This window comes from Vulpes vulpes, chromosome 16, assembly GCF_048418805.1.
Source record: "Vulpes vulpes isolate BD-2025 chromosome 16, VulVul3, whole genome shotgun sequence".
Lineage (NCBI taxonomy): Eukaryota > Metazoa > Chordata > Mammalia > Carnivora > Canidae > Vulpes > Vulpes vulpes.
The window spans coordinates 63,843,528-63,856,348 of record NC_132795.1 but is presented as its reverse complement, the minus strand read 5'-3'; the positions used below and the strand labels follow the sequence as shown (position 1 = coordinate 63,856,348).

The 12,821-nt window shown below is 37.2% G+C and overlaps 1 pseudogene; it reads left to right on the top strand.

Annotated features, from left to right (window-relative positions):
• The first annotated feature begins 1,106 nt into the window (after positions 1–1,106).
• LOC112929132 (non-histone chromosomal protein HMG-17 pseudogene) lies at positions 1,107–11,795 on the top strand (annotated as a pseudogene).
• The last annotated feature ends 1,026 nt before the right edge of the window (positions 11,796–12,821 follow it).

Below are 12,821 nucleotides of genomic sequence, written 5' to 3'. Positions count from 1 at the left end.
GGAATCATATAATTTCAGAGTTTTTAAGATCATGCCTGTTCGACTTTTAAACTGGATTCTGGGCTTCAAGAAGGCAGCCCTGATAACCCCACCTAACCTATTTCATTTGTTTTTGCTCCCCCACGACTTTTCTGGCTTCTCCAAATATTTCAGACCCTTAAATATTTGCTCTGTGTATTATTTATCTCATTTATCTCTCTCCTAGTTAGATTATTTATCTCTCATTTATATGATTGTCTCATTTATCTCCCTCCCTAATTAGATTATTAGATTTTTTTAAAAACATAAGTAAACTTTTTTCTTTTTTAAACTAAGCAATACACCCAATATGGGGCTTGAACTCACAACCCTGAGATCAAGAGTTGCATGCTTTATTGACTGAGTCAGCCAGGTCCCCCAATTATTAGATCTTTGACTCATAAACTTTCAAATTTTTTACATTTACATCCATCTATCTTACTGCATATTGGATTCCCCAAAAGCTCCGCAAATGTGGCAAGTATGATGCTGAATGTGTCATCTGCTTGCTACCTCCCTTCCATATTCTCATCTGTTCTATTTCACATTATGCCTACACCATCCACTGTTTGGACTAGTCAGAAGCCTGGAAGTCATTTGACATTTTTCCTCTCTTTCACTGAACTCCAAAGTCATGCTCATCCCATCCCATCAATATCTTGCAAACAGTTCTCCCCATATCACCCCTACTTGATGTCGTGCTATGAGTTCCAGACCCTTATTGGATGTAGAAATTACTTTTTTATATCATATTTATTTATTTATTTGGGAGAGAGAGAGAGCAGGAGGAAGAGGGAGAGAATCTGAGGCAGACTCCACACCAGGCACAGAGCCTGATGTGGGACTTGATCCTATGACCACATCTGGATCATGATGTGAGCCAAAACCAAGAATCTAATGTTTAACCAACGGAACCACCCAGTCACTCCAGGTGTAGAGACTACTTAAAATATTTTTTAAAAAATCAAAAAATAAAAAATAAAATAAAATAAAATAAAATAAAATAAAATAAAATAAAAAATCATATGCTGAGCAGTGTGAAGAAGAAGAGGCAAGAACGAACCCCGGACCGGCCAAAGCAGATCCCCGCATCCAGCGCTTACGTCCCGCCACCATCGCCACCATGCCCAAGAGAAAGGCTGAAGGGGATGCTAAAGGAGATAAAGCCAAGGTGAAGGATGAGCCACAGAGAAGATCTGCAAGGTTATCTGCTAAATCTGCTCCTCCAAAGCCAGTGCCCAAGTCTCAAAAGGCCCCTGCAAAGAAGGGAGAGAAGGTACCCAAAGGGAAAAAGGGGAAAGCTGATGCTGGCAAGGATGGAAATAACCCTGCAGAAAATGGAGAGATACCAAAACAGACCAGGCACAGAAAGCTGAAGGTGCTGGAGATGCCAAAAGAAGTGTGTGCATTTTTGGTAACTGTACTTCTGGTGACTGTACAGTTTGAAATACTATTTTTTATCAAGTTTTATAAAAAGGCAGAATTTTGTTTTACTATTTTTTTAAAGCTATGTTGTTATCACAAAGAACACTTCATTTTTGTTTTGGGGGAAGGGCATAGGTCACTAATAGAATATCTCCGAAGCTAGATTGATAACAAGGGGAAAAACACCTTTCCCTTCTAGTTTTGAGAAACTTCCTCTTGGCTCCCAGGAGGAGGGATTCCTTGATGTTGACACACGTGAGCCACCTTGGTGGTGTGGAAAAACTAAAAATCATTTTTTTATGTCCTCTTCTCCCTCTCTGCCTTCAACATAGACTTGACTCCCTTAAACCCAGAGACCTGTTGGAACCTGACCCCAAGAAGTGGTTCCCAGTATGTCAGGCAATCTGGACTTTACAGTGTCACCACTGAGATGGTGTCCCTCAAAAGAGTTCCTTTTTTTTAGCTTGTGGATCTTCAGATTGATAATTCTGCCATTTTCATTTCATTTCCTGAAAGTCAGGGTCGACTTGTGAAAAGTTGTTAAACAACATGCTAAATGTGAGCTGTCAACCATCACTCTAAACTTTCCCTGTTCAGAGCATCACATGAAGACTTCATTGGGTTTTATAGTGGCTTTCTGTTTTTGGTAGTCCATTGAAGAAAGGAGTTTGAAGGTTATTGTATACTGTTAACGATCCTCCGCCCATGTCCTGCCTGAAATACCATAATTGTTTATGAAAAGTATCTTTAATAAAGTTGGATACAGTTTGAAAAAAATAAAAAATAAAATAAATAAATAAATCGTATGCTAATCTTAATAGATGCAGCAAAGGCATTTGACAAAATTTAACACTGATTTATGATTAAAACTCTAAACAAAATAGGTATACAGGGAATTTACCTCAACATGACAAAGACCATATATGACAAGCCCTTAACTGACATCATCCTCAATGGTGAAAAGCTAAGAGCCTTTTCTCTAAGATCAGGAATAAGACAAGGATGCCTGCTCTTACCAGTTTTATTCAACAGTACTGAAAGTCCTAGCCACAGCAATTACGCGATAAATAGAAATAAAACACATCCAAACTGGAAAGAAAGAAGTAAAACTGTCACTATTTGCAAATGACATAATATTATATATAGAAAACCCTAAAGATGTAAAAATGTCAATGTTACCCAGGGCAATTTATACGTTTAATGCAATCCCTATCAAAATACCATGGACTTTCTTCAGAGAGTTAGAACAAATTATTTTAAGATTTGTGTGGAATCAGAAAAGACCCCGAATAGCCAGGGGAATTTTAAAAAAGAAAACCATAGCTGGGGGCATCACAATGCCAGATTTCAGGTTGTACTACAAAGCTGTGGTCATCAAGACAGTGTGGTACTGGCACAAAAACAGACACATAGATCAATGGAACAGAATAGAGAACCCAGAAGTGGACCCTGAACTTTATGGTCATCTAATATTCGATAAAGGAGGAAAGACTATCCATTGGAAGAAAGACAGTCTCTTCAATAAATGGTGCTGGGAAAATTGGACATCCACATGCAGAAGAATGAAACTGGACCACTCTCTTTCACCACACACAAAGATAAACTCAAAATGGATGAGAGATCTAAATGTGAGACAAGAGTCCATCAAAATCATAGAAGAGAACACAGGCAACACCCTCTTTGAACTCGGCCACAGTAACTTCTTGCAAGATACATCCACAAAGGCAAAAGAAACAAAAGCAAAAATGAACTATTGGGACTTCATCAAGATAAGAAGCTTTTGCACAGCAAAGGATACAGTCAACAAAACTAAAAGGCAACCTACAGAATGGGAGAAGATATTTGCAAATGACATATCAGATAAAGGGCTAGTCTCCAAAATCTATAAAGAACTTATTAAACTCAACACCAAAGAAACAAACAATCCAATCATGAAATGGGCAAAAGACATGAAGAGAAATCTCACAGAGGAAGACATGGACATGGCCAACATGCACATGAGAAAATGCTCTGCATCACTTGCCATCAGGGAAATACAAATCAAAACCACAATGAGATACCACCTCACACCAGTGAGAATGGGGAAAATTAACAAGGCAGGAAACCACAAATGTTGGAGAGGATGCGGAGAAAAGGGAACCCTCTTACACTGTTGGTGGGAATGTGAACTGGTGCAGCCACTCTGGAAAAGTGTGTGGAGGTTCCTCAAAGAGTTAAAAATAGACCCGCCCTACGACCCAGCAATTGCACTGTTGGGGATTTACCCCAAAGATTCAGATGCAATGAAACGTCGGGACACCTGCACCCCGATGTTTCTATCAGCAATGGCCACAATAGCCAAACTGTGGAAGGAGCCTCGGTGTCCATCGAAAGATGAATGGATAAAGAAGATGTGGTTTATGTATACAATGGAATATTACTCAGCAATTAGAAACGACAAATACCCACCATTTGCTTCAACGTGGATGGAACTGGAGGGTATTATGCTGAGTGAAGTAAGTCAATCGGAGAAGGACAAACAGTGTATATTCTCATTCATTTGGGGAATATGAATAATAGTGAAAGGTAATATAAAGGAAGGGAAAAGAAATATTGGGAAATATCAGGAAGGGAGACAGAACATAAAGACTCCTAACTCGGGAAAACGAACTAGGGGTGGTGGAAGGGGAGGAGGGCGGGAGGTGGAGGGGAATGGGTGACGGGCACTGAGGTGGACACTTGACGGGATGAGCACTGGGTGTTTTTCTGTATGTTGGTAAATTGAACACCAATAAAAATTAATTTAAAAAAAAAACCCTAAAGACTCCACCAAAAAACTAATGTACAAATTCAGTGAAATTGCAGGATATAAAATCAATATACAAAAACCTATTTTGTTTTTATTCACTAATAGCAATATCAGAATGAGAAATTATGGAAAAAGTCCTAGTTAGAATTACATTATAAAGAATAAAATACCTGGGAATAGATTTAACCAAAGAAGTGAAAGACCTGTACACTTAAAGCTATAAGACATTGATAAAAGAAATTGAAGAAGATATAAATAAGTGGAAAGACATTCCATGTTCATAGATCGGGGGAACACATTAGATTCCCAGAAATAAGTCAATGAGCTCCTTGACATCAGTCTTGGTGATGATTTTTAAAATCTGACACCAAAAGCAAAGATCACAAAAGCAAAAATAAACAGTTGGGACTATATCAAATTCAAAGGCTTCTTCACAGCAAGGGAACCTATCAACAGAGTGAAAAGACAACCTATTAATGAGGTTGCAAATCATGTATCTGATAAAAGGCTAATATTCAAAATATATTGTACCTTATACTACTTGATAGCAAATAAGCAAGCAACACAATTTTCAAATGGGCAAAAGATCTAAATAGACATTTTTCCAAAGAAGACATACAAATGGCCAACAGGTACAGGAAAAGATGTACAACATCAGTAATCAACAGGGAAATGCAAATCAAAACTACAACGAGATATCACCTCACACCAGTTAGAATGCTATTACCAAAGAGACAAGAAACAAGTGTTAGAGAGAATGGGAGCCTTTGTGCACTGTTGGTAGGAATGCAAATTGGTGCAGCCCCTGTGGAAAACAGCCTGAAGGTTTCTCAAAAAATTAAAAGTAGAATTCCCATATGATCCAGCAACTTCACTTCTGAGTATTTAGCTGAAGAAAATGAAAACACTAATCCAATGATATGTGCACCCTCATGTTAATTGCAGCATTAAATCCAATAGCCAACCTAAATCCCTTTTAAAGGATGAATAGATTTAAAAAACTGTGATAGGGATGCCTGGGTAGCTCAGCGGTTGAGCGTCAGCCTTCGGCTCAGGTTGTGATCCCGAGGTCCTGGGATTGAGTCCTGCATTGGGCTCCCCTCAGGGAACCTGCTTCTCCCTCTGCTTATGTCTCTGCCTCTCTCTCTGTGTCTCTCATGAATAAATAAATAAAATCTTTAAATAAATAAATAAATAAATAAATAAATAAATAAATAAATAAATAAACTGTGATACATATACACAATGAAATATTATTCAGCCATAGAAAAGAATGAGATCTTGTATTTTGTGACAACGTGGACAGAAACTGAAGGCATGATGCTAAGTGAAATAAGTCAGACAGTGGAAGACAAATACTGTATGATCTCAGTTATATGTGGAATTAAAAACAAAACAAAACAAATCAAGCTCATAGACACAGAGAATGGCTTGGGGGTTACCATAGGCAACCTATTTTAGAAAGGTTTATTAATTTTTTATAGAAACTATCAAGTTTATTATTACTGTAAATAAAACAATCTCTAATTAGTTATTCCTGGGATATGTAAATGCTTTATTTTTAATGTTTATTTTCAATTGAGTATCTTGCTGAAATTTTATAAGAATGCTAATTTTCAAATTAATCACATCATCTGCAAGTGGTTATATTTTTTCTCCTTTCCCAAAGTTATGCTTCCTCAGTGGATTCCTTAATTTTATTTCTCACCTGAAGCATGTATATAGTGCTTCATAGTTAATTTGTTATTGATTTCATATTCCTTTAAGCATACCATAGTAAGTTTTACCAGGGATATAAATTGAATTATAACATTTTTAGGTATTTAGTAAATGACTGTATGGCTTTCCTCCTTTACAAATAGAATAAAATATATTTTTCTTATTAGAAAGCCAAACTTGTATTTCTAGAATGAATGCTAGCCTACTTGGTCATGGATTAATGTTCCAGTGATATACATGTCATATTGCTTTGTTCATAATTCTTCAAGATTTTTCAATCTATTTAATTCTTTCCTACCTTTTTATTTTTTTAATTCATTCATGAGAGACACAGAGAGAGAGAGAGGCAGAGACACAGGCAGAGAGAGAAGCAGGCTCCATGAAGGGAGCCCAATGTGGGACTCGATCCCGGGACTCCGGAAACACGCCTGGGGCCAAAGGCAGGCGCTCAACCGCTGGGCCACCCAGGCGTCCCTTTCCTAACTTCTTTGACAAGTTTTGGTACTGGGTTCACACTAACTGTATAAAATGAATTAGGATACTTTTTCTACATTCTGGAACAGTTTACATGGCTTTAAATATTTCTTCCTTGAAATGTTAAAACAATTATCCTATAAAACACCTGGACTTGATTCTGCTTCACAAATAGCATATTTTCTTATATTCTTTTGAAGAGACCAAAAGTTTCATGAAAATTTCTCCCAGTTTCTGGAAATGAGATTATATATTGACAGAGCATAATTATGAAATTCTGTGCTTAGGACAATATTCCTTTTCTTTATTCTGTTCTAAGTCCCACCACTTTCACCTCACACAGGCCTGTGGCTACTTCACTCATCTTTGCTATAGCAAGAGTGTTGGGACTAGCAAATTTTTGTTTATTTTTTCAGCTGAAAAAAATTTTAATGTGATACTTATACACATTGGTAACAATTAAATTATTTTTGAAAAAGTAAAATAGAAAAAATAAAAATTCTCTAAAGTACTTCATGAGCAGCAAAATTAAATCATCAGTGTTTGTGAATCTAGGATATATAGAAAGGCTATAGTATGAAGGTGGTAGTTAAAAATTCTCTAAAAGGAGAAATTTCTAATATATTAGGAAGAGTGGGTGTAGAGGGGATTCAAAAAAAAAAAAAGAAAAGAAAAGAAGGAATGACGACATCCTCTAACCCTGTTCCCACATAAGCACCAATTTTATTCCAAATAATCTCATAATTTTACAATGCTTTTACAAAAACTAACTCCAGTATCAATTCTGGAAATGCCATCTTGTACATTACTAAGAACTACCTTAGTTGAGCTAAAACACTCCAACATTCCATAGCTTTTACAGATCTAATTTAAAAGTTCTTTAAAAATGCACTCTGAAAATTATAGAATGCTGGTGAAAGAAGTTGAAGAGGACACAAGAAATGGGAACACATTCCATGCTCATGCATTGGAAGAACAAACATTGTTAAAATGTCTGTACTATCCAAAGCAATCTACACATTCAATGCAATCTCTATCAATATGCCACCAGCATTTTTCAAATCAAACAATCCTAAATAATCCTAAAACTTGTTTGGAACAACAAAAGACCCTGACCAGCCAAAGCACTCTTGAAATCAAGGCTGGAGGCATCACAATTCTGGATTTCAAGGTGTATTACAAAGTTATGATCAAGACTGTATGGTACTAGCATAAAAACAGAGACATAGATCAATGGAACAGAATAGAGAACCCAGAAATGGGCCCTCAACTCTATGGTCACCTCATCTTTGACAAAGCAGGAATGAATACTCAATGGAAAAATGACAGTCTTTTCAATAAATGGTGCGGGGGAAACTGGACAGCTACATGCAGAAGAATGACACTGGACCACGTTCTTACACCATACATAAAAGTAAATTCAAAATGGATAAAAGACCTAAATGTGAGACAGGAAACCATCAAAATTCTAGAGGAGAAAACCAGCTTGACTTCGGTCACAGCAACTTCTTACTAGACACATCTCTAGAGGTAAGGGAAACAACAGCAAAAAATGAACTATTGGGATTTCATCAAGATAAAAAGCTTCCGCAAAGGAAACAATCAACAAAACTAAAAGGTACCTATGGAATGGAAGAAGATATTTGCAAATGATGTATCTGATAAAGGGTTAGTATCCAAGATTGATAAAGAACTTATCAAACTCAATACCTCAGAAACAAATAATCCAGTTAAAAAATGGGCAGAAGACATGAATAGACACTTTTCTGAAGAAGACATCTATGTGGCTAATAGACACATGGAAAGATGCTTAACATCACTCATCATCAAGGAAATAAAACCAAAACCATGATGAGACACCACCTCACACCTGTCAGAATGGCTAAAATTAATGACACAGGAAACAACAAATGTTGGAGAGGATGCAAAGAAAGGGGAACCTTTTACACTGTTGGTGGGAATGCAAACTGGAACAAGCATTCTGAAAAACAGGATGCAAGTTCCTCAGAAAGTGAAAAATAGAAATACCCTATCACCCAGCAAGTGCACTTCTAGATATTTACCCAAAGGATACAAAAATAGTGATTCAAAGGAGTACATGCACCCCAATATTTATAGCAGCATTTTTAACAATAGCCAAACTATGGAAAGAGCCCAAATGTCTATACTTTTTCAACCATTTTCCTAATAACCAGTCAGTAATTTCATTTATATATATATATGTTTTTATTGAAGTTCGATTTGCCAACATCTAGTATAACACCCAGTGTTCATCCCATCAAGTGCCCTCCTCAGTGCCCGTCATCCAGTCACCCCATCCCTCTGCCCACCTCCCCTTCCACTACCCCTTGTTCGTTTCCCAGAGTTAGGAGTCTCTCATGTTTTGTCATCCTCTCTAATTTTTCCCCACTCAGTTCCCCTCCTCTCCTCTATAATCCCTTTCACTATTTCTTATATTCCCTGTATGAGTGAAACCATATAATGACTGTCCTGCTCCAATTGGCGTATTTAACTCAGCATAATACCCTCTAGTTCCACCCATGTCGAAGCAAAAGGTGGGTATTCGTCCTTTCTAATGGGTGAGTAATACTCCATTGTATATATAAACCACATCTTCTTTATCCATTTATCTGTTGATGGACATTGAGGCTCCTCCCACAGTTTGGCTATTGTGGACATTGCTGCTATAAAAACTGGGGTACAGGCGTCCCAGCGTTTTGCTGCATCTGTATCTTTGGGCTAAATCCCCAGTAGTGCAATTGCTGGGTCATAGGGTAGCTCTATTTTTAACTCTTTGAGGAACTTCCACACAGTTTTCCAGAGTGGCTGTACCAGTTCACATTCCCACGAACAGTGCAAGAGGGTTCCCCTTTCTCCACATCCTCTCCAACATTTGTTGTTTCCTGTCTTGTTAATCTTCACCATTCTCACTGGTGTGAGATGGTATCTCATTGTGGTTTTGGTTTGTATCTCCCTGATGACAAATGATGCAGAGCATTTTCTCACGTGCTTGTTGGCCATGTGTATGTCTTATTTGGTGAAATTTCTGTTCATGTCTTCTGCCCATTTCATGATTGGATTGTTTCTTTGCTGTTGAGTTTAATAAGTTCTTTATAGATCTTGGATACTAGCCCTTTATCTGATATGTTAGTTAGTAATTTCATTATCTATCAGTTAGAATAACATCTGAAACACATTTATCTCCCTGTCTCCATATGTTTACCTCTTGAAAGAGATTATCAAATAACCTACGTAACCACCCACTTAATACAAAAGGACTCACATCTCTGTGGTTTTAAAGCTTTACTTGAAGACCTGCTTGCACATCAGCTGTTCCCAACCCTCCTGCAGGGGCTTTGTTTCAACTCTTATCTCTGGCTAAAATGCACATAAGCTATAACACACAGCAGGAATAGGGTACAGTTGCATGTTGGGACTGCATAAAAAAAATCCATGAATTAAAACCCAAGACCCAGTTAAACCTAAATAACGTTACTGCAGCTTCATGGCAGCACAGGTAAACTAAAACAGCTCTTCCTGAGAATTTACAGACTATAAATTAAGACAACCATGGTACAGTCAGTCTGCAAGCAAAGGAAGACGATGAATTGATAAGTTTAATTGATACCAGTCCAAAATCTGCTGAGTTGAGGTTAGAGTTTGACAATAACTTACTATGGTGAGGAATTGTGTGCTAGGCACCAAGCAGATCATATGGGCCTTCTATCACACATCTACAGATAATTTTACGATGTATTATACTTACTATTCAAATATACTGAGGCCTGATAACATACCTAAGTTCATGACCATGCAAATCACAGGTGAGGGGAAAGGAGGGGCTGGGGCAGAGGAGCTGAACTAAAACCAAAATTTTACTGTTATAACATGAGATGAGACAAGTGTTTAATCTGCCTCCAAAGAAACACTAGACTATACCAGGATCAGGAAAATAAAGCTTAAGATCTATGTCCTTTATTTATAATTTAAAAACTGGTTATACCCATGTTTGCTCAGGGGAAAGAAGAGGAAATATAAAAAGAAAGCCCTTGGTTCTTACAATGAAATCCAAATTGCCATATGTTATGTGCCATAACAAGCCCATAATTGTTTCCTAATATAAAACCAGTTACCAACATCATTTTAAATCTCTTCTGTCTGCTTCATTCTCATTCCCAAAATTCATTTCAGTACATCTGCAGATATAATTTTAGTATCTTTTTCATTTTCACCTGTGGCATCACAGAGTATCAGTGTGCAGTAATTTACTCTGACTACCACCTTAAATCATTCTTAGTTTTATATACTCTGTGTTACCTAAAATTCATTTAGCAGCAATGAATTAAAGAACCAGGATATCCTTAGTTGGACACTCTGATTCTCATCTGTCACTGAGTATGTATTATAGGTATGCAGTAATAATTGATGAATCTCACTTTTCTACGTTTATTGGAAATTGTAACTTAATAAACAAAGTTGAACCAGTACAGAATTTAGAAAGGCCTAAATCATCACAGTAAGATGTCCTCATTAACAAAATCTTAGTATGAAAAAATTCATACTTGACTTTGGAAAGCTTCTTCATAATAGTACTGAACTTTCCCACTGTTTAAAGATCAAGCTTAGGGATTTGAAGCAGTACAGAGCAAGTATGAAAAAACAAAGTCTTGCTACAGGCTTCCAGGTAAGGCTACGAGGAATCTGCAAAAGCAAATCGCTAGTGCTTTACCGTTAGGGAGTAGCTAAAAAGAAAAAAAAATTAAACTAGAAATATGTGGTGTATTTGTAAATATTGATTTAGATTTTCATCCTTTCATACTTAAACTTTGGGACAACAACATCATCATTTGAAAACTAAAAATCTCCACTGGTTCTTATTAAACAAGGCAAAACAAAGATAATATTTTCCCTAATATCAAACTTCCACTAGGTAGTATTTAGCAGAAATCCCATGTTTGAAAGAATGCGGGGAGGTCATTTCTTCAAGAAGTTCATAACAATAGGCTGAGGTTAAATAATTAGCAATGGGAAATTTTGTTGGGGTAGCAATTTTTTAACACTAAATATAGAATTTTATTTAAAAGATCAAGTGTTGGCAAGGATGCGGAGAAAAAGGAACCCTCTTGTACTGTTGGTGGGAAGGAAAATTGGTGCAGCCACCGTGGAAAACAGTATGGAGGTCCCTTAAAAATAGAACCACCATATGATCTAGTAATTCCACTACTGAGTATGTACCCAAAGGAAATAAAAAACCTAATTCAAAGAGATGTATGTACCCTTATGTTTATTGCAGCATTATGTACAAAGCCAAGATACAAAAGCAACCCATGTAGCCATCAATAGGCGAATGGATAAAGCAGATGTGAGATAGATAAATAGATAACACGGGCAGCCCCGGTGGCTCAGCGGTTTAGCGCCGCCTTCCGCCCAAGGCGTGATATTGGAGACCTGGGATGAGTCCCACGTCCCGCTCCCTGCATGGAGCCTGCTTCTCCCTCTGCCTGTGTCTCTGCCTCTCTCTCTCCCTGTGCCTCTCATGAATAAATAAAACAAAATCTTTAAAATAAATAAATGAATGAATAACACAATGGAATTGTGTGTGTACACACACACACACACACACACACACTGGAATATTACTCAGCCATAAAAAAGGGGATGTTGTCATTCGTAGCAACCTAGATACACCTAAAGAATATACCATATGATTTCACTCATATGTGGTCTTAAGAAATAAAGAAAAAAGGCACAAAGAAACAAACAAAAAACAGACTCTTAAATTCAGAGAACAAACAGGTGGATGCCAGAGGGGAGGTGGGTCGGGGAGTGGTGAGATAGATAAAGGGAATGAAGAGGTACAAATTTATATTTATAAAATAAATAAGTGGGCAGTCCCGGTGGCTCAGCGGTTTAGCGCTGCCTTCAGCCCAGGGTGTGATCCTGGAGATCTGGGATCGAGGCCCGCATAGGGCTCCCTGCGTGGTGCCTGCTTCTCCCTCTGCCTATGTCTCTGCCTCTCTCTCTGTGTGTCTCTATGAATAAATAAATGAAATATTTTAAAAAATAGTTTCTTCTAAAAAAATAAAATAAGTCACAGAGATGAAAAGTAAAACATAGGGAATAATCAATAAAATTGTAATAATGTGGTTTGGTGACAGATGGTGGCTACACTTATCATGTTGAGCACTGAGTAATGTGTAGAATTGTTGATTCATTATGTTCTCCACCTGAAACTAACAGAACACTAGTAATTATACTGCAATAAAAAATTTTAAAATATATCATTTGGGTGTTAACTACAATTTACACAATCAATGGACAGAAAATAACTTTCTACTCATAAAAGCAAAAGGGTAACTAACAGAACACTAGTAATTATACTGCAATAAAAAATTTT